The 23,317-nt window shown below is 36.9% G+C and overlaps 1 protein-coding gene across 6 annotated transcripts in view; it reads left to right on the forward strand.

Moving 5' to 3' along the window:
• The first annotated feature begins 4,982 nt into the window (after positions 1-4,982).
• Positions 4,983-23,317, forward strand: part of ARHGEF10 (Rho guanine nucleotide exchange factor 10) — a 233,289-nt gene continuing 214,954 nt past the window's right edge. For all 6 annotated transcript variants that reach the window (XM_043985031.1, XM_043985030.1, XM_043985033.1 and 3 more), the window contains exon 1: positions 4,983-5,206. The gene's annotated coding sequence lies outside the window, so the exon portion shown is untranslated. The remainder of the gene's footprint in view (positions 5,207-23,317) is intronic.

Genomic DNA, 23,317 nt, shown 5'->3' on the forward strand with positions numbered 1-23,317 from the left:
GTGCTTTATCCACTGAGTCACCTAGCTGGCCCCAGAGAATGTTTCATGTAGAAGGTATGATATTAATTGGAACCTAAAGGAAACCAGGAAGGTTAGTAGTAGGAAAAGAAGAGGGAAAGTGTTTTGGGCCTGGAGGAATAGCCAGAGGAAATGTTTGGAAATGAGAGATTGGGTATCTTGTTCATGCAAGAGGTAGAAAGCCAGATGGCTCAGAGTATGTGTCAGAGAGTAATGTATATGGACCGGAAAGGTCAGAGGGGACCAGATTATGAAGGGCTTTGAATGCCAAACAGCATTTTGTATTTGTTTCTGAAGGCAATAGGAAGTCACTGGAGTTTATTGAGTAGTTTTAGAAAAATTACTTTAGTGGCTCATGGAGAATGGATTGGAGTGGCCAGAGACTTGAGGTAGGCAGACTCACCTGTAGGCTACTGTAGTAATCAAGGTGTAAGGAGCTGAGGGCCTGCACTAGAGTGGTGGCTGTGTTAGAGAGAAGGGGAGCATATTCAAGAGATGTTGCAAAGGTGAAATCAACACGCTTTGGCTACAACTTGAATGGGAGAAGGGGGACATAGTGAGGAATCCAAGATGACTTCTAGGTTGGAAGTCTAACGTCCTCTACAGTAATAGGGTAGGAGGGAGGGAGTGTTTAAAGGGGAAAGACAATGAATTTGGAAGGATTGATTTTAAGATGTCTACTGGATATGTAGTTTAAGATGTCCAAAAGGCAGCTGGGGATGTGAGAACTGGAGGTCAACAGAGAGACCAGGACAGGAAAGGTAGATTTGAGATTTGTCAGCATAAAGATGGTAATAAAATCCATGGGATCCGATAAGATTATCAAGTGAAGTAGTATAGAGGGAGAAGAGAAGGGAATTCAAGACAGAACCACGAGAAACACCTTCTGTTAGAGGGCGCACCTGGAGGAGGATGTCTACATGAAGAAAAATAAAAGGATTATGGAAAGCAAGCAAGAGCCAGATCTAGGGTCTGGTCCTGGGCAAATGTCTTCTTTTTCAATGATCATGAAATGTTAAAAAGGATTTCAGAAGTCACTTACTTCAACCTCCTAATTTTACACAAATGAAACTGAGGTTCCAAGAGATTAAATAACATGGATAGGTAGGTGATAGATGATAGATGAAATATTTCTTTAGCACTTTATTATGTGCAAGGCACCGTGCTAAATAAATGTTGCAGATAAAAACAAAAGCAAAAACACAGTCTTTATTATCAAGGAGTTTACATTATAATCAAGGAAGGCAACCCATAAAGAGGAATGGTGAGGGCTGAAAGGGAAGAGGAAGATACACATATAGGGGCAAAATTATAGGCAAGTCCACGGGCAAGAAGTGGAGAAGTCCAGAGAGTGAGCACTGGAGCCCTAAGTGAAGTGAACATGATTTGTATACCTCATGAAATGATGGCCTGCATCAGGCACTCGTCAGTTAGAAAAGAGGGCCTCAGGCAGGCTATCTTCAGGGTGAGAAGGCTGATATCAGTCTGGAGAGTGGATCAAGGAGTAAAGTATGGTGTGGGCATCTCATGAAATGGAAAAGATAATTATTTAGAGCTGACTTGGGACTTGAAATCAAGTCTTTGCAAGATACTGGCTCCTAAATACTATGCAAATAATTTCTACGGTGCAGGAGGATTGATTATTTTGCCTCTGATAACACAGAATAGAGTTTTTAACATCTTTTTTAAAAAAAAATGAGTTCCAAATAACCTCCTTCCCTTCAGTCGCTCCCTCACCCATTAAGAAGCCAAGTGACATCAATTATACATGTGAAATCATGAAAAATGTGCTTTCTTTCTCCATTAGGTTTTCATGACACTACTATCTTGTGTTCACTTCTTATTTATTCAACTATTCCTCATTGTCCTTTGCTGGTTCTTCCTCCAAGTCATGCTCACTAACTCTGGTTTTCCTTTGAGGCTCTGTCCTGGGACATTTTCTCTTTTTTCTTTTTATATTATCTTATATGATAACATAAGCTCCCATGAGTTCAATTATTATCTCTTTGCAAATGATTCCCAGATCTATATAACCAGCCTTCCTGCATAACCAACTCTGACTTTTGGACATCTTTCGCAAGATGAAGATGTCCAAAACTAAACTCATCTTTCCCCATAAATATTCCCTTTTCTAAACTTCTGAACTTACTGTAGAGGATAATACAATCTTCCCTGCCATCCAAGTTTGAAACCTTGGGGTTATCCTCATCTCCTTACTCTCATTTAAAATCTTGTCATTGCTCCCTTCAGAGCATCTCTTGTGTATCTCTCTTCTTTCCACTCAGACAGCCACTACCTTGGTGCATATCCTATCACCTCTTGCCTACACTACTGGAAGAGCCTTATAATGGGTCTTTGGGGCCTCAAGTTTTTCCCCTTTCAAACCATCCTCTAGTTGGCTGCCAGTTTTTTGTTGTTTTTTTTTTTTTTAGTGAGGCAATTGGGGTTAAGTGACTTGCCCAGGGTCACACAGCTAGTAAGTGTTAAGTGTCTGAGGCCGGATTTGAACTCAGGTACTCCTGACTCCAGGGCCAGTGCTCTATCCACTGCGTCACCTAGCTGCCTTGCCAGTTATTTTTCTAAGGTGTAGATCTGCCTGTGTAATCTCCTATTCAACCCTTCTTGATTCCAAAAATTCCAATGGCTTCCTGTTACCCTTAGTATCAAAGATAAAGTCCTCTGTTTGGTATTCAAAGCGTTTCATTACCTGGCTTCTTTTTACCTTTCCAGTCTTCTTAGACTTACTCCCCATTTACAAACTCTATATTTAAACTACACTAGCCACAGAACACAACAAACACTCCATCTCCTGACTCAATGAGTTGTCCCCTGTTTTTGAAATGTTCTCTTTTCTCAATTTCTACCTCTTATTTTCCCTGACTTCCTTTAAGTCAACTCAAATTCAATTTTTGGTAAGATTGCTTTCCTAACTGTTAGTGCCTTTTCTTCCATCTTGAGATTATCTTCTTTACTCTGCATATGTTTTTTTTTTACATTTATGTAATTTTTAATTAATGGAATAAAACAAACATTTCCATAGCATATTATGATAAAAAAGATGATTACAGATAAAACTGCAAATCTGTTACGTATACCTTGCTATTTCTTTTAAATATATAATATAGTTATCATAAATTTCTTTTTTTCTTCCCTTTCCTCTTCCTCCTTTTCCTAGTGATGGCTACCATTAGACACAAATAGGTATGTGTGTGTGTGTTTGTACATACACACACACATACATATATATGTAAAATTGTCCTATACATATTTCTATTTATTAGTTCTTTCTCTGGATGCAGATAACATATTCCTTCATGCCTTTATAGTTAATTTGGATACTTATAACAGTCAAATTGACTTATTCGCTCAAAGTGGTTCTTAATATTACTATTACCATATACAATATTCTCTTCACTCTGCTCATTTTGCTCTTCATTATTTTGTGCGAGTCTTTCCATGTTTTCCTAAGATCATTGAGTTCATCATTTCCTATAGCACAATAGTATTCCATCACAATCATATATCACGCCTTGTCAGCCATTCCCCAGTTGATGGAGCATCCCTACAATTTCCAGTTCTCTGCCTATATCTTGAAAGTACCTAGTTACTTATATGTTTTTTCTCCATTAGAAAGGTAGTTCCCTTAGGGCATGACCTTTATGCCTGACACATTGTAAATGCTTAATAATTACTTGTTGACTGATTTGATGTATAGAGGCTATCAGGCAATTAGCAAATGCCAATTTAATAAGCACATCCATAATTTTAAACAAGAAATAGTCTATGTAGGAGATAAAGTGCTGGGCCTGGAGTCAGAAAGCTCTGACTTTAAACACTTCTGACACTTACCTGTTGTGGGATTCTGGACAAGTCAGTTAACCTCTCTGTGACTGAGAAAATTCTCTAGGATCTACTAAACCATAGATAGGTTGCAAATCATGTATCTATAGTATGAAATCCTCCACTAGGATATGCTGCAAAAACAAACACAACAAACAAAAAAGGTTTGATATGCTTTTCTACAAATTGTTTTCTTTTAATTAATTTGTGATTCCAAATTAATTTGTGATCTCCAAAATGTAGTCCCAGCACATTTGTTCGTTTATTTAGGACTTACAAGATTTAAGGATAGAACATTCTTCCTAGGTCTCTGACCTTGACCAAATTACCCATTTTCCAAGGCCTCAGCTTCATAACTTCAAAAAGAGAGGATTATAAAACCCTGGATTTTAAGTCAGGAGATCTGACAGGTAACCTATCTCAGCCTCAATTTCCTTTAAAGTAAGGTTGCATTAGTTGATCTGTAAGACCTTTTTCGGCTCTAAATCTATTTTTTAAAAATGTTGTATTACCTGTAATAATAATAATTGCATTGATCATGACAGTAGCAAATGAGGTCACAAGATGAGTTTGCCTGGGAGACCAGGGAAAGGGATCCGAAAAGCTTAAACCCCTTTCTGTTTGTTTTAGAATTAACTTCAAAATGCATGTGAAGTCATAGTCCCACTTTCCAAAAGCCTGGGGACTTGCCAGGTCTGTGCACGACTGCAGTTCCCCGAGGGGAAGGCATCATTATTAAGCCAGAGGCTCCCAACCTTAAGTTATCTATCAGCTGCACTAAAACTTATAACGTGGGGAAGCCAGGGCCACATCACGGAGCTCTGCACGCAGAAGGTGGAGACATAGCTAGTCCGCTTCTTCCTCCCACAGCTGTGCAAAGAGGAGTCAATGAGGTGGATCACATGGCCTTTCAGGAATGTGGTCGATGTGTATGGGTGGAGGGGGAGGCGAGAGAACTGGCTCCCCAGCTCAGTGACCTACCCTTTCCAGCCAGCTGCAAGGAAATAGGCAGAAAGAGCGACCAATAGCTTCTCGGAGAGGCTCCCAGGGCCCACCAATCACAGAGTACTCAAATAAGGAGGAAAAAAAAAAAAAGAAAAAAGAAATGCTGCTCAGTAGGCTTGCTTGATCTCCGTTGTAAGAAATCTGAGCTGGACTAGAGAGACACAGAATACATGCTCAACACACTTACACTCCAGGCACGTCAGATAAATGAGCTGAAGGCAATCACACACAGGAGTACAGGAGTGAAGGAGGACAGAAGAAGCCAGAGGGAAACCCTGGCTGGCAGAAGTCACTCTCCTAAGAAACTGGCGGCATTTGTACAGCGGGGATCTGATCGCTGATGGTGAGTGCTGCCACTCTTGCCAGACTGGGTCTCCCTTCCTGAGGCGTCTTAGCCGTTGGAGTTTCCTTGCCTAGCAGAAAGTGCATAAGGGGGTGGGGGGTGGGGGAAAAGATTCAGTGACGTGTCCAATTTACTTTGGGAAGCATATGTTGGGAGGAGAAGCATTTTTCTCCTTCCTTTGGGGGAAAAATCTCAGTATCCATGATGTCGATTTCACTGGGTGGGGAAGTTTTTTTTTTTTTTCATTTCTTTTTGTGCATCCCTCCCCCCTCCCCTCCCCCTACTAGAACTCATCGAACTCAGTTTGACCATCCCAGGCAACATCAGCAAATTTGCTAGATCAGAGAATTGTGTTTCTCTGGAATGGGTTCTGCAGTCCCTTACAAAAGCACTGTGACTGGGAACTCTTAGTCCTCTGCTATTGTTCTCATCAGCTCCCATCAGGGAATATTGTGTCCTAGCAAATCTCTTCTGTTTATGGGTGTATCGCCACTTTTTTAAGTGATATTTTTAGTATGTCATTTAAAGCTGTGGATCTCTTAAGTTGCATAGCAAGGAAGAAGGTAAGGCTATATTAGGAATATAGGTGTATATTTCTCCTATAAAATAATGTGTTCCACTTATGGAGGAAAGATCATTGATGTTTACTTTTTTTATTGGGAAAAGTACTTTTTCCTTGCTTCACACTTCAGAACCATCAATGCTAAGGAACTGAAGGCATCTGTGATCTGATTGGCTAACAGGTGCCTCCTTTCCTACTGTCCCATCAGACATCATAATCATCCCCTTTTTGGGGTGCTCACCACCTAATGTAAAATCATAATTAATAGTTATGTTCTTGGACAGACTTGTTTCCCTCCACATTTTGAGGGAAAAAATCTGAGCACCTTAGCCAAAATTTAATGTCATTTTCAGTCACTGATGATTTTTTAGTATGAGGCAAAATTTCTTATCTCATATTACTTACCAGAGTAACATACAATCTGATTTTATTTTTTTCTTCAGTTGTCATAAAGTAACAGTTAGATCACTGTGAGGATTTTAGATTCTGTGTAACAAATATTCAGGTGAGTTTTCACTCTGATGCTGAGAAAAGAGTTTGGAAGGAATGGATTTAAAAACAGAAAAACTGTAAAGCCACCTGTTCACTCTCTTTTTTTAAATAAAAAAAAGTGTAGTCCTTAAAGATGATGTGGCATTAATTTGCATGTTTTTATTTAATAAGGATCTATTCCACTGCTTTCACAATACAATTTAATGTTGTCTCAGTATTTGTAGTTAGATACACAGTTGTGTTTTTTAAAACAAAATGAATGCCATAATTACTTTTAATCAATTAGAAAGATGTGCTTATTCAGGGATACCCCAACTGTCTTGTACTTACATGTGTATTTCTCTTTTGGACCTTTATAGTGACTATTTTAAAATTAAAGTTTATGAAAATCAGTAGAAAAGTAAAAATTACCAAAGTTATAGAAAACTATTACTAGCCTTTATAACTTTTGAGTTTTACTGTAGTGATAATGAGTTTCCTTCATCTCTTGAAATCCAGTAATTCCTCTGAAATTTTTGTATTTCAAATAAAAGAAACTCTTGAGAGTGGTTTAATGATTTTCAGCTTTCAGAATAAAAGAAATTTTCAGGATCTTTTTTATATTTTAGATATCTCTAAGCAAGTTGCTTCATGGGAGGAAAATGCTCTATTTTATTCTATTGGTGCTAATAACTGAAGCAAAAAGAAAATACAATGATAATCATTTTGTGACTATTATTGGTAAAGCAATCAAAGGAATCCACTTCTGGAAAAGAACCACTGCCATGATCAAAATATGAAATGCCTGTTGGCATGATATTGCTCTTTCAGTTGTACAAAGCAGAGTTAAATGTTATGAACAAATCTATACTGCACATACATTAAGATGCATCAAAGCTATATTGGATCTATAATTTTGCTGATATGGTCCACAGAAGTGAGGAAGGAGTGTATTCTAGGCATTGGAAAGATACTGTGAAAAGTCACTGAGGTGGGAGAGAGAATGCAAAGTTCCTGAAAAGAGGCCAATTTGATTACATGGGAAGGGGAATAATGTGAACTAACCCTGGAAAAGAAGATTGGATCAAGATTATGAAGGGCTTTATATACAAATCTAAGGGATTAGTATTTTATCCCAGTGTTGATGAGAAGCCACTGAATGATTTTAAATAGGAGAGTGACATGGTAATATTTGTTCTTTAGGAAGAAAATTTTGGTAGTTGTGTGGAATATGAAATAAAGAAAGGAAGAACTGGAAACTAGGAATCTTATTTGGAGCCTATTTTAAAAGGTCAGGACAGGTGATGAGGACTTTTAATTAGGGCAGTTCTGTGAGTTGAAAAGAGATGGATTATACAGAGACATTGTGGAGTGAGAATCAACAAAATTTGGTAAATGATTTGATATAGTTAATTTGGAGATTATAAATCTGGTGGATTAGAAGGCTAGAGACATCCTCAGCAGAAAGAGAGGAGTTTGGAGAAAGATAGATTTAGGTGAGAAGGTAATGAATTTCACTTTGGACAAATTGAGTTCAATAACAGGACATTTATTTGGAGAATACTAATAGTTGTTGGAGTTCAGGAGAGTGTATGGATAGATAATGATAATGCCTAACATTTATGTGGTACATACTACATGATGTCTGTGTTAAGTGCTTTATGTGTATGTATATATATATATATATATATATATATTTTAAATCTCTTTTGGTCCTCATAAAAACCAGTGGGAAGTAGGTGCCATTATTATTCCCATCATATAGATGAAAAAAGTAAGAGGGGGTTAAATGACTTGCCCAGGATTTACACAGCTAATGAGTGTCTGATACTGAATTTGAATTCAGGTCCTCCTGTCATTAGATTGTAAGATCCTTGAGGGCAGAAATTATCTTTAAATTTTTTTTGTGTGTGGGACAGTGAGGGTTAAGTGACTTCCCCAGGGTCATACAGCTAGTAAGTATCAAGTGTCTGAGATTGTATTTGAACTCAGGTCCTCCTGAATCCAGGGCCAGTGCTTAATCCATTGCCCTACAGCGACTATCTTTTGCCTCTTTTACATCCCTAGCATTTAGGACAGTATATAGTAGGCGCTTAATAAATTTTGATTGATTGATTGATCCCAGGTCTGGAACACTATTGACTGAGCCACTTGAAAGATATGAGAGTTACCTGGATGAAGCAGAAGGCAGCAGATGAAATCACCAAGAAAGTGCAGTGGGAGAAGACCTAGGACAGTCTTGGAAGACAACTATAGTTAGGATACAGTACATGAACGATGATTTAGTATAAAGATGCCTAAAGAGTGGTCAGGAAGGTGGAGGGAAAATCAGGAGAAAGCAGTGTCCCCAAAGCTGAGGAAAGGTAACAAAAAGTAAAAAGGGAAGGTAACATTGTCAAAGTACTACTAATAGGGCAAGAAGAATGAGAGTTTAGAAAAGACCACAAGGTGTAGGAATGAAGAGATTGTGGGAAACTTTGGAAAGGTCTTTTTGTTTCAATTGAGAGGTGATGTTGGAAGCTAGATTGCAAGGTTTTGAAGCCTAAGTAGGAGGAGAGGAAATTTATCTCCATGGGCTCTTGTGCGAATGTAACATATGCTTGGGAGACATTTTGTATGAGAAAAGATTACAAGGCTACAGTTTATTCCATTGAATCAATTTTTTTCTTCCTAATCAAAAAATGATAGAATGAAATGTTATGTTTATTTTATACATCTCAGTCAGTTTTGTGACTTTGAGATGGGGTCTCTTCTAGAAAAATATTTGAAAGCCTCTATCCTTTCACCAGGGACAACCTTAAAATGCATGAATAACTCATTCTCATAATCTTTTATGGAGATGAAAAAGTAGGTATGTTATTTAATATTTGTTGATATCTTATTGGTCATTTTTAATTAATCATTGTACCATCTCTTCTTTTGCAAACTTCTGTTTTGAGATCTCAAAAATTGACATTTGGTGTCTTAAAAACTGTACTTTCTTCTGCGTGGATTTCTTTGCTGTGTATTTAGTCAAGTTGTTTAGACTTCACCCACAAATGTCTTTAGGGTGATTTGCCAGAGGAGTCTCACATCGAGTTTTTTTCCTTTAACTGTTTCCCACTGTTTTGCAAGGCTAATTTCTCCTACTTTCCTTTATATTTGGCAAATTAATTTGTACTCTTGCTGTCTTTAGCAATCATGTCTAGAAGAGATATTGGTCGGCAAGAGGATTAAGTATTTGTTGACAGAGACAGTTTGTGGACTTTTGGGTATCTTCATTTTGTCAGCTGTTTTGCATTGATAAAGTCCTCATGATAAAACCCCACATGTGGAATTCTGAACTTATTCCCCTAGCTTACCAAACTGGACCCTCAGAGCTCAGTTGGCTACATTTCCCCATTAGGGTTTTAAGGGTACTCTTGAAGGGACAGTAGGGTTATTCTTCTGATACCAGTTAAAGCCCCCATCTGGTTTGTACCTTTAAATATTATATCATCACCAGTGATTATGCCTCATTGACATTTCCTCAATAAAACTGATAACCAATCAAAATCAAGTAGCTTTTATGAAGCAATATTTACTGAGAAGATAAAGCAAGAACAGAAGAACAAATATATCTCCCCTTCTACCCTGAACCAGAGGAACATTCTCTCCAAACTACCTTGGTCCCTGAAGAGAGTGGCTGTTACAAACATTCATTCCACCACCACTCTGTTCACTGTGGGGTGATGAGTCTCTCTTGCTTGCAGGACACTGACTTCCAGGTCAGTACAGTATTGGCTGCATCAAGCAGGTTGCTCCTCAGGGTTGAATCATTACCATGCTTGACTGATGGACCTCTGAGTCTCTTCCAATGTTTCAAAACTCAAAAGGTCAAAGCTTGGTCATTTTATCTCCAATATTCCTTTATCACAGATCAGAAAAATATATAGCAGGTACAGAAGAAATAGTTCATGGGCTACATGCAGCTCATAAGGAGATAAAGAACTGCACCCCATGTCCCTCTACCTTAACATTGCTCTGAGAACCAGACCCTCATTGGCTAGTACCTAATGTTAGATCCATCATGTAGGCAAGGAATAGAAAGGGAATTTTGGGGATAGGGGAAGGAGTTTCTGGGATTTAGGATGAGAAGAGGAACCTGGGAAATAAACAACTAGACAGAAATGGTGATTGTTAGAATCAATGCTTTTATTTTTATTCATTTCTGATTTCTTTGGAGTTGACACCTTACTTATTCAGTTCTTTCTCCTTTTGATTTGATATTGATTTTGATGGAGCACTGATTCCAAAATTACTCTTATTCACTATATTTTACATGATGCTCTAAAAGTCCTGGTTCAATTTAAAGCTACCAAAACATAATTAGTTTTAAAGCTATTAAAGCTGTGATAATTAAAACTACACTAGGACTTTGGGGATAGCTTCTATATCTACATATATGTGTATATGTTGTTTCTCCTAATAAAATGTAAGCTCCTTGAGGTCAGGGACTGTTTGCTTTTTATTTTTCATTCTCAGTACTTAGTACAGGAGCTGAAACATGATAGGTACTTAATAAATGTTTGTGGATTGTCTGGTAGGAAAGTATAATGGTGTAGTAAGAGAAATGGAGAATATATGAGTAAAAATGATTCACGAACCCTTTTCTGATCTTCCCTCTTCTTGTTGCCAGGGCTATAGCTTTCTAATGGTCTTCCTCATCTTACTCTATCCTCTTTCTCTCTCTCTTCCACTGCCAAATGGATATTCCTAAAACATAGATCTGACCTTGTCAATCCTCTAATCCAAACCTCTCAGGGCTCTCTGGTGCTTCTGGGATAAAATATAGACTTCTCAGCTTGACATTTAAACACACCTACAATCTAATGTTCTTTTGCCTTCATATTACTCCCCTTCATACACCTTCCATTGAAGTCAAACTGACCTATTAGCTGTTGCCCATTCATGACATTCTAGCCCCACCTCCGTATCTTTGCATAGGTGGTCCTCCATCCCTGAATTGCTCTCTCTCACCCCTTGATGCTTAGATAGATTCCCTAGATTCCTTGAAACCATCTTTGGTTCCACCTCAGGCCGTTCCTCTTGTCCCAAGTTGTTAGTGTCTGCTCCCTCCTGAAATTACTTTGTATTTGTTTTCTGTGAACTTTGTATTTACTTATCTTGTATACATGTTGGTTCCTCAAATTTCCTGGAGGAAGAGGATTTTTAAATTTTATTTTTGTATCTTCACATCATCGTACAAGTGTTTTGTATATAGTAGCTTTTCAGGAAATATTTCCTGAATGGATTTGAATTGTTGAATTCCTTCCTTCTTGAAACTTTCATGTGGCTAAGTTTGGACCTCTCATTCACATAATCATATTCTAACTTATTAATCATAGTTTAATAATTGCAATGTAAATTAAAATCTTTATTACAGAAAGAGATGCTATTTTGCATTGGTAGAGGGAGTTTACTTTGAGAGAATAGATACAGTGCATTGAGGGTTAGACTGGAAGGCAGAACTTTAAGATCTTAGGTCAGTTCCTGCCTCAGACATTCACTAGCTATATGGGCAAATCAGTTTACCTCTTGGGCAAATCAGTTGACCTTTCTCAGTTTTCTCATTCATAAAATGGGGATAATAATAGTAATTACCTCATGAGGTTGTTGTAAAGGTTGAATGATTGATACACACACATATAGTGTGTTTTGCAAACCTTAAGTCTTTATATAAATGCCATTTATTATACTAATGAAATCATAGTCCTGCTCCAAAAATATTAAAAGTGACTGATGTACATTTATTTACTGTTTTTTCATAGTAAGCACTAAAGAGGTTTGTTCATTTCATGTGCAACAAACTCCTTTTCTGAGAGCATTATGTAATATAAATTGGACCTGTGTTTGAATCACAGCTCTTGTTATTTTTTACCTGTCACTTTGGGAAAATCATTTAATCTCTTGGGAGTCATTTTCTTCTCTGTAAAACGAGGAGATTGAACTACATTATGTTTAATGTCTCTTCCAGCTCAAAATCTGTGCTCTTGTATTTTGTGAACTTAAAAATGACATATTTTTGTATGGAAACACTATTTGAGATGTGGATTGGTGATATAATATCACCAAACCAGATTTGAGCGAAAAAGCAGCCTGACTCAAAGTTATGTTGGATTGATTTGACTGGGTGTTGCTCATTCATATGGGTGGGGACAGTACTGTGAAGTTTTATCCTGGAAGCTCCTAAAAACTCTAATTCTGTAAGTGAAAGAATGCTTGCCACCTTTTAATATTCACCCTTGAGAAAAAAGGTTGATTTCCTGGTTTTTTATTTTAAATCTACATTGCTATACTGATAGAAGTTTTAAATGTCCCATTTCTTTTCTTTTAATGATGGTGGGGGATAGAGTAGAAAAATTACCAAGTTCTGAGCAAATTCATATGGAAAATGTGTGTTCATTAATAGTGCATTTAACATTTTGGAAGCAAAATGTGCAGTCAGCTCTCTGTTTTTTGCATTAAAGTGCACATGAGAAATATAGAACCAGAGATCAGAATTGGAAGGGAACTCTCAGGACAACTAGTCTATGTCCTCATCTTATAGATGAAGACACTGAGGTTCAGCAAATTTAAATGTCTTGTCCAAAGTCACATAGGTACTATCTTCAGGGGAGAGTTTGACCCAAGGACCTTCACCTCCGAAGCTAGCGTCCCGAGCAATGGCATCTGCTCTCCTTAATTACCTTCCTTCTTGAACCATGTTCTCAGTAGATACCCTTTGGTCCAGCAGGGAAGCCCTTTGAAATTCAAATGTATAATTACATAGCTCTCAGGGAAGACTGTCTGAAAAGGGAAAAGCTTCATAGGGGTGTTTTGTGTTTGTCTGGGAGATAATGCTGTTTACTCTGAGTAGTGAGCAGGTTACAAGCAGAGAGTATGGTGGCAGCTAGACTGTTTCCTAGTTGCTTTTGAGTCAGAGTTATGATCTGATTATTTGTATTATGAAGCCCTGTGAATATCCACATTTCATTATAAGTCAGTACGAATTATTTTAGCACCATCTTGCCTCTGCTCCCCTCTACTGGTTTGAATAATCAAAAGAAAACTGTAATATAAAGATAGTCCACGTTTTCTTGTTTGTTTACTCAGTTATCATCCTCTATGACTGTAGATATCCCCACAAGAATGACCAAAAGTGAAAATATGTTTAATGGCCTCAAAGCACAATGTAGTATTTAGTTGGGAAATTTCAAATCACTCAAAAAAGTCATTAAAAGTAATTTAAAAGTGATTTCCTGTTTCAAACAATAGTGGTTTTTTTAGTGACTTGGTGCTGTATGAAATTCCATAGTAATAACTGCATCTTTGGTGACATACAGAATTTCATTATCTTATAGCATGTTGTTGGATCAGAAGCATTTGCATATGATAGAAAGAACTTTGAAATCCAAATGTCTTTCTGGTAATAACTTATGTTCTTTATCTGAATGATTCTGTTGGGCAAAGTCACTTTATGGATTTGAAGGCCATCCCTCATGTTGGGAACACACTCTCTTCTCATATTTATTTCTTGGAATCCTCTTTCTTCCAGGCCAAGTTCAGATGCCACTCCCTCCTCTGAGCTGAAAGTGATCACTCTCATTAAATTTTCTTGGAGCATTTTGCCTGTGATTCTCCTCTGTCCTTACTATGTATTATAATAATTTATGTATACATTTTATATCCTCCTTCTCCCTCTTCACCCCCGCCATAATCTCATTTAAAGACAGAGACTATTGTAATTTTTTCCAGTTTTCTATCTCTAGTATCTATCAATCAATAATCATTTATTAAGCTCCAGGCACTGTGCTAATCATTTATTCCAGGGCCTTGTATCAAACACCCATTAAGTTGAAGTTGGTTGTATTGATGTAAATGAGATCAATACTCTGAGTTGGAGCTATATGTGGGCCAGTTTAGTTTTTTTTTTCTATTCTATGACCACAGACAGAACCTTACCCTGATTAGTCATCTTGCAAATGCTACATAATATTAATTCATTTTCTCAAATATTTGAGTCAGCAAATCCATGGAAACAGTGCATAATTGCAGATCATTGATTCATGTCCAGCACATTGACTGCACTATTAAAAAGACCAAAACTTAATGTCATTTGCATTGGTAATCAATGAACCAGATCAGAAGAAATACTTCTTACAAAGGAATGGGAAAATAAAGATTCTTTTTCTCCAAAAGATCAGTAGCAGGCTATAGGCTCTTTTCATTTGGAAGTAAATTGTGAAGGCATATAGTTATGTTTTAAATTCATCAAAAGAGCATATTTCCTACATTATGAACTCAAAAAATAGTTAAAATAAAGAATTTATAGGGAAAATGAAACAAAGTATAGACTAATACTCTTCTGGAGAAATTATGATGGAGACAGCAGAATCTCAGGTTTGGAAAGAATCTTGTAAACCATATAGTCCAATTCATACCTTGCTACATTCTCCAACATTCTTGTTAAGTGATATCCAGATACCAGCTGACTTAAAGCAAAATTAGAACTCACTAGTTCCTGAGGCTGCCTATTCCATCACTTATCAGCTAATTGAATGATATTATTCTTTGGTGAGGCAATTGGGATTAAGTGACTTGCCCAGGCTCACACAGCTAGTAAGTGTTAAGTGTCTGAGGCTGGATTTGAACTCAGGTCCTCCTGAATCCAGGGCTGGTTCTCTATCCACTGTGTCACCTAGCTGCCCCTTGAATGATATTTTGACATTTATTTCATTTGATCATTAAATGAGCAGTTGTATATGGTGCCATTTTTTAATTTAACTGTAGATTATTTTGGTATATTAATCCTAGGTTGTTATGACAAAGATCTAAATTATATTTCAGTGACTTCATGAGCTCATAGGTACAGATCTTGAACCAAGAAAAAAGGATAAATATCAGTATCTTTAGATATAGGTAATATCCATAATTATTCTATTCTTTTTTTAAAAAGTTCATTTATTTTATTCTGAACTTAAGAAATACAACAAGCACTTCCATAACAGTAGAATAGGAAAAAAAGATGATTGCACATAAAACTGTAAATCTATTATACACAACTTGCTATTCCTTTTAAAAATATAATAAAGTTATCATGTAACTTTTTTCCCCTTCTCCCCCACCACCCTATAGATGGCTACCATTAGACACACACACACACACACACACACACACACATGTAAAATCATTCTATAAATCTCTTTATCATTTCTTTCTCTGGATGCACATAGGACCTTTGTAGTTCATTTGTGTATTTATAATAGTCAAAATGATAGTCACTTAAAGTTGTTTGTTGTTTTTTTTTTTTCAGGGCAATTGAGGTTAAGTGACTTTCCCAGGGTCACACAGCTAGTAAGTGTTAAGTGTCTGAGGCCAGATTTGAACTCAGGTACTCCTGAATCCAGGGCCAGTGCTCTATCCACTGCGCCATCTAGCTGCCCCTAAAGTTGTTCTTAAAATAATATTGCTGTCACTGTATATAATGTTCTCTTCATTCTGCTAATTTTACTTTTCATTATTTCATTCAAGTCTATCCATGTTTTTCTAAGATCATAGAACTTATCCTTTCTTGTAGCATGGTAATATTTCATTATGATCTTATACCACAACTTTTTCAGCCATTCCCCAATTGATGGGCAATAGGAGGTTTGGAATTCAGGAAATATTTGTTGCAAACTGTTGTGAACCTTTTTCATTTTTCTTTGTTATCATATAGGAAGAAACTTTGACCAATGTTTATATAATGCAGTAAATTTAAGAGAATGGAAGAGTAAATGGTGTAAAATTCAGTGTGTATGTTAATAATCAAAAACTAAGTATGCATGTACTCAGTGTATTTCATAAATGATTTGTATTTCTTATGTTGTGAAACCATTTGTATTGTCAATGGCCTTTGAAGTTCCCTTCAAGCTTGTAACTTTGTGATTCTTTAACCTAAACTTCTCTTATAGAGTGGAGGGTTCACCTGGCTATGTGGGTAGGACTAGGGAAGCATTTCACAGAATTACAGAATTTTAGACCTCAGCAGCCATGCAGGTTGACCCCTATCTAAGAAAGAGTCCCCTCACTCTACAGTATACCTAATAGGTGGCAGATATTACCTCCTCTTGATGAGCACTTGAAGACCTTCAGTGGTGGTAGTGGTAGTGGGAATCTTCTGTCTCCTAAGGCAGCCCATTTCACTTTGTTATAGTTCTAATTCAGTCATTTAGTCAATCCGTAAGCAATTATTAAAAGCCTATTGTGTTCCAGGCACTCTGCTAAGCAATGGGGATAGAAAACAAAACAACACAGATCCTATTCTCAAGTTTCTTATAGTCTAATGAGGAAGACAACAAGAGAATAATTATGTGCAACATAATAATAATAGCAGACATTTCCATAGCACCTACTCTGTGCCAGGCACTGTGACAAGATCTTGACAAATAACATCTCATCTGATAACCAGAACAACCATGGGAGGTAGATGCTATTGTTATCCCCTTTTGCAGATGAGGAAACTGAGGCAAAGAATGCTTAAGTGACTTGTCCAGGTTCACACAGCTAATATCTGAGACTGGATTTGAACTCAGGTCTTCCTAACTCCAGGACCAGTATTCTACTGCACTACCAATTAGGTGACATACAGGACAAATTAGGCATAATCAACAGAGGGAAGGCACTAATATATATATATATAATATATATATATATAATAATAATAATAATAATATATATATATAATATATATATTATATATATATATTATATATATAATATATATATAATAATAATAATATATATATATAAATATATATATATATAATATATATATATATATATTTTTTTTTTTTTAACGGGGCAATGGGAATTAAGTGACTTGCCCAGGGTCACACAGCTAGTAAGTGTCAAGTATCTGAGGCCGGATTTGAACTCAGGTACTCCTGAATGCAAGGCCGGTGCTTTATCCACTGTGCCACCTAGCTGCCCTGGGAAGGCACTAATATTAAGAGGGATTAGGAAAGAAGTTTTAGAAGGATCTTAGCTGGGACTTAATAGGAACCAAGTTCCTGTCATCAAGCCTAAATGTGCCTTTTTGCAACTTCCACCAATTACTTTTCATTCCTTTCTTTGAGGCCATCAGAAGCAGTCTGATGTTTCCATGAGGGTCCTTTATATTCTTAAACATAGATATGATGTCCTCCTTGCCTTCTCTCTTCTAGGCAAGTTCCTTAAACTGGTATCAGAACATTTTAAAAATAAAAATTAAAGAATGATTAATTAAAAAAAATTTAAATTGGAAACATGTAATGATAGGAAAACAAATTAAATAGGGCTAAAGAATTTATATAATACTGCTTATCATAAATATTTTGACCTAATATAAGGGTTTAAGTGAATTACAGCCCCAATGACTACGTAGTTATTTAACAAACTCTTCATGTGTCAGTCGCTTGGCTCATTCATATTCTCCCAGTCTATCTACTTTATTGAGAATTCACTTTCTTCTGTACCCAACATTTTGCCTATAGTTTGCCATATTGTCTCATTAGTTACTATCCTAGAATCTATTGCTTTCCAACCTCCCATCATTTCTGACCTGTCAGTCCTCATCCCTGGGCAACTGCCACAATCTGGTTTCCTTACCTCTGATCTAGAGTTGTTGAATGTCATTGGAGAACAATTGCAAAAATAAATAATTCACTCACAAAAAATTCATGATACATTACTTCATCAACAGTGCATCTTGCCACTAGACTCTAATGGCTCTGGAGGGAGAGAGCAAGGCTGACAACTTTGTACAGCTCTGCCTCCCTCAAATCAAATTCAGGTCAAGACATTTCACTCATGATGTCATTGGTCCTCTTTGAGAATGAAGGACAAACAATGAGGGTTCGGCATGAGGTTTCTACACAGAGAGGACTTTTAGAGCAGGTGATGTGAGTTAAACCTTGTCACACATATTTCTTACATGTGTACCTCACTACTATTATGGTCTAAGTTTAAGCCCACTCCTCCCACGGATGCTGTGTGTATTTGTGAGAAGGAACTGAACGAGGTTCTTAGGAGAAGATTAAGAATGAATGTTAAGAGAAAAATGAGGGTATAGTGTCAGAAACCCCAGGGAGGAAAGAATATCCAGAAGTGGTAGTTAACCATGTCAAATGCTTCAGAGATATCAAGAGGGTGTAATAATGAGGAAAGGTCATGGAATTTACAAATTAAGAAATCATTGGTTATCTTGGAGAACAGTTTCTTTTGAATGATGAAGTCAGAACTCAGATTTAAGTTAGTGAGGTGAAAGTAGAGATAAATGAGTGTAACCAGATTTTATTTATTTATTTATTTATTTATTTATTTATTTATTTAGGAATTTGGCTATAAAAAAGGAGTGAAGAGCTTATGGGTATGCTAGTAGCATCAATTAAGCATTTTTAAGGAATGGGGGAACCTGGGCTTGTTTGTTGGAAGCAGAGCAGGAACCAATAGAAAAAGGGTGAGAGTAAAGATTAGGAAGTGGTGGAGGGCAGGGAGAGGAATAATTAAGATAAAAACTACTAAAGCATAAAGGAAGGATTAGGATCAATTCAGGCTTGCCATTGTTGAGAAGTGCCACATTTCATCAGAGACTGAAGCATAGGAGGAGACCATAGGAGATGTCAGAGAACTGAAATATAGAAGAGGAAGAGGTCCTCTGTTTTCTCTGTAAAGTGTGTGACAGAGTCCTGTGTTAGGAGGCAGTAGCAGAAGGGGTGGAGTGAGAGAGCTGAGGCTTAAGGAGAGAAGACAAAGTTTAGAATGGATACAGCGGGGACTATCCGTTAGACAAGAGTAAAAGGATTGCTTTGCAGCAGTGAGGGCCCAGTTGAGATTAGATTTCATAAATTTGTAATTATGGCAAATTTCATAAATACGTAGTTAATGGCAAGGTTATGGAGTTCTTCCATCTTTTCACTCATCAGCTATCTGAGAAGTTGAGAAAGAGGATGGTCAGGGTTAGAGAGGGCTGGGGTTTGGAAAGGCAAGAGTACCATAGCACAGGATTGTAAGGTATAGCAAGTGATTCAAGAGATCTTTACGTTTGGTGTCATTACTGGCTCCTCCCTGTTCACAATTTTAAAATGCTCATTTGTCCCCTAAAAAAGACTTCCCTTCATTCTTTGCCATGCATGTAACATCCTCTCTTTTTCCTCCCCTTTACTATAAAACCTGTTGAAAAAAAGTTGCTTTTATATATTGCTTCTAATTTCTCACCGACCATACTCTTCTGAACCCAAGGATTTTGGCTTCCATCCCATATTCTACTGAAACTATATTTTCTGATATCATTAATGGCCTAATTGCCAAATCCACTGTTTGTTTTTTGTTTGCTTTTTTTAGTTTTCATTGACCTCTTTTCATATTTTTACACTGTTGATCATGTCACTTTAGATACTTTCTCCTTCTGCTTCAGAAACGTCACACTTTCTGTATTATACTCTTGACTTTTCATTTCTTTTCTGTCTCCTTAAATTCTTCTTAAAATTTTTTATATTTAATTTTTTCTAATTATATATAAAAATAATTTTTAACATTTGTTTTTTTAAGATTTTGAGTTCTAAATTCTCTTCCTCCCTTCCTCCTTTCCCCCCTCCTTGAGAAGGCATGCAATTTGATATAATTTTTTTTTTTGTGGGGCAATTAGGGTTAAGTGACTTGGCCATGGTCACATAGCTAGTAAGTGTCAAGTGTCTGAGGTTGGATTTGAACTCAGGTCCTCCTGAATCCAGGGCTGGTGCTTAATCCACTGTGCCACCTAGCTGTCCCCTGCAATTTGATATAGATTATACATGTGTAGTATGGCAAAACATATTTACATATTAGCTATATTGCAAAAGAAAACAGACCAAAAAAAAAGAAAAGAAAAATAAAGAAAAAAAATTTTAAAGTATGCTTCAATCTGCACTCAGACTCCATCAGTTCTGTCTCTGGATGTGGGTAGCATTTTTTACCATAAGTTCTTTGGAATTGTCTTGGATCATTGTATTGCTGAGAATACCTGTCATTCAGTTGATCATTGTACAATGTTGCTGTTACTGTCCTTCACTTATTATTCAACTTTTTCCTGACCCCTTAAATTGAGTATTCTCCGAGGGTCTCTCCTTGGCCCTCTTCCAAGAAGTACAGAATTTCAGATTTGGAAGGGATCTCAGTAAGCAATTTGAGACAACCCAGACCTGAAGAAGATCCTTCTGGGTCCTATCCACCAATTATCAAACCTCTATTTGAAGATCTCCACTGAGGGGCACCTCCCTACCTCCTGGGGCATCCCGTTTCACTTTAGGATAGCTAAATTTTAAGAGTTTCCTTCTTTAAGCCTAAATATGTATCTCTACAATTTCTACTCCTTTTATTCCTTGCTATGAGTTTTGCTTTCTGGGACCAAGTTGAATAAGTCTGTTTCTTTTTCCATATTTCCTTCTTCCAATATTTGTCATTCTTCTTTCTCCCCCAAATTACCTCCAGTTAAACTGTCCTGCTTAGCATAAACTCTAGTTTTTTCAGCTTCCAGCTTGCTTTTCTTTAGACACTCACCAGCTTATCAATATACTTTTTTAAATGCTTTATGAAAGGATGGAAGAATTCCTGATTGCTTTTACAACACACAAAAGATTAATATCTTGCAATGTCATTCACTCTAGTATCTAACTGTGTTCTTTTAGAGGCAACTTGAAGTAGTGGATAAAGCATTAGACTAGGAGTCAGGAACTCTGAGGGTCAAATTATGCCTCAGATACTGTGTGACCCTGGGCAAGTCACTTAACCATGACTTTCCAGTGACTCCTCCTCTCCTCATAGAATACCTTGTATGTTTTGTAGCAAGTAAATACAGTTAAGCAAAACAAATTAACCCATTAGCCACGTCTGAAAATTTATGTCCTATTTTCACCTATTTATGTCCTATTTTCTGCCAATAGGTAGAAAGCATACATCATTATTAGAGAACTGAAGTCTTTCAACATTTTCTATTCCCTTATTTTGATCATTGTTTAAGTTCTCCTGGTTCAACTTCTTTCTGCATCATTCCATACAAGTCTCTCCTACTAATCACTTAGTTGATAAATTATCAGGTCCAATTGATTGAGTCATTCAAACATATATGAAATGCCCACTATGTGCCTCCCACTATTGATTCTACCTCCATAATTCCCTGGCTAATCTGCTCTATTCTATTCTACTCTGCTTCTGCTGTCACTATTCTAGTAAAGATCCTACCTGAACTATTGCAATCGCCTACCCATAATCCTTCCAGTCTCCACTCTTTCCCCTTGTCTGATCCAGCCTTCACAGCACTGCCAGAAAAAGCTTTCCTAAAGAGATATAGCCATGTCACTCTTTTGCTTTAAAATCTTTAATGGTTTTCTTTACCTCTCAAATAAAGTTCAAATGCCTGGCATTTGGAGGCCCCCACTGACTTGAACCACTTTGACTTTTCAGCCTCATCTCTTTTTCTTCTTTCCACATATTCTACACTTTAGCCTGACTGCTCAAATGCTCTGCCCCACAGATGTGTTCTACTGTAACCTCCCCAGGCTCTTCCCTTTATTCAGTACTGTTCAGTTCCTACTTGGTACCACTTCTCTATGGAACTTTTCCTGCTTTCCCTGGTTTATAACGACTATCCCTTTTAGACCTCATGTGGCACTTTGTTTTGCATTCATCTAATGCCATGCTATGGGCAGCTAGTTGGTGAAGTGGATAGAGTGTTGGGCCTGGAGTCAGGATGACTTATCTTCTTGAGTCCAAATCCAGCCTCTAGATGTCTGACCTTGGGCAAGTCACTTATCCCTGTTTGCCTCAGTTTCTTCATGTGTAAATTGAGCTGGAGAAGGAAATGACAAACCACTCTAGTGTCTTTGCCAGGAAACCCCCAAATGGGTTCATTAAGAATTGGACACTCCCCAGCTGACTAACTGCAAAGGACATATGAAGGAAGGTGCTATCTGCATGCAGAGAAAGAATAGATAAATTGAAGTATGTATAGAATGATTTTACACACATACACATACATACATACACATTTGTGTCTAATGATAGCCATCTTTAGGGTGAGGAAGAAGGGAAAAAAAGAAAAAAATTTACCTGATAACTTTATTTAAAAGGACTAGTAAGTTGCAAATAATAGATTTGCAATTTCATGTGCAATCATATGATTATTATTATTACATTATGGAATTGCTTGTTTTCTTCAATAAATTAAAAAATACAATAATTTTTAAAAACAAAACAAAAAAGAGGCTTTTTTTTGGCTCTTTGGACACACCCAAACTGACAGAACAATTGCAAAAAATGTGATGATATACAAGATTGTGGGAGAATGCCATCTGGTTTTCATATCCTCCTTCTAGACTGTAAGCTTCATGATAGCAGGGACTGTGTCAAATTTTGTATACCTAAACCCAATGCTCTCTGCACAGAGGTATTTATTGCTATTAAATGTTAGCTATTAAAAAAGTATTGACCATTTTCTGTGAAGTTGGATGGAAACCCATGAATGCATCTGAAAAGTCACCTAAAAAGTGGCTCTCCTGACCAGATGAAGAACAGGATACTTCCAAATGCTAAGAAGAAAGTGTGTAAAATTGAAATATTAAAAAAGCATTATTTTTGAAGAACCACATGAAGAAAGTTGAATAATTGAATAGTGGGATTTGGGGGATTGGGGGGGGGGGCTATTACAGTCTTATGAATATATACTTTTAATTAAGAAGGAAGTTCAAATTTAAAGATTGCAGTAGGGTACATATTACAGGGAAGTGAATTTAGGGTTGATATAATGAAAAAAATAATGATAATTAGAACTGTGTAAAAATGGAAGAGACTGCTTGGGAAGTGGACTGCCTTAGGAGATAGTGGCTTCCCTCTTGTTGGAGGTTTTCAAAGGCTGCATAGCCACTAATTGGTTATATTGTAGTGAGAACTCTTTTTCAGGTATATATTATACTTAATGTCAACTGAGATCCTTTCCAACAGTGAGATTCTATGAATGATTAATCTGTTAAATTTCTATGCGCATACTTTTAGTAAAAATGAAAAATTGTGATTTGACTTTATAA

This window comes from Dromiciops gliroides, chromosome 2 (assembly GCF_019393635.1).
Source record: "Dromiciops gliroides isolate mDroGli1 chromosome 2, mDroGli1.pri, whole genome shotgun sequence".
In the NCBI taxonomy this organism is placed as follows: domain Eukaryota; kingdom Metazoa; phylum Chordata; class Mammalia; order Microbiotheria; family Microbiotheriidae; genus Dromiciops; species Dromiciops gliroides.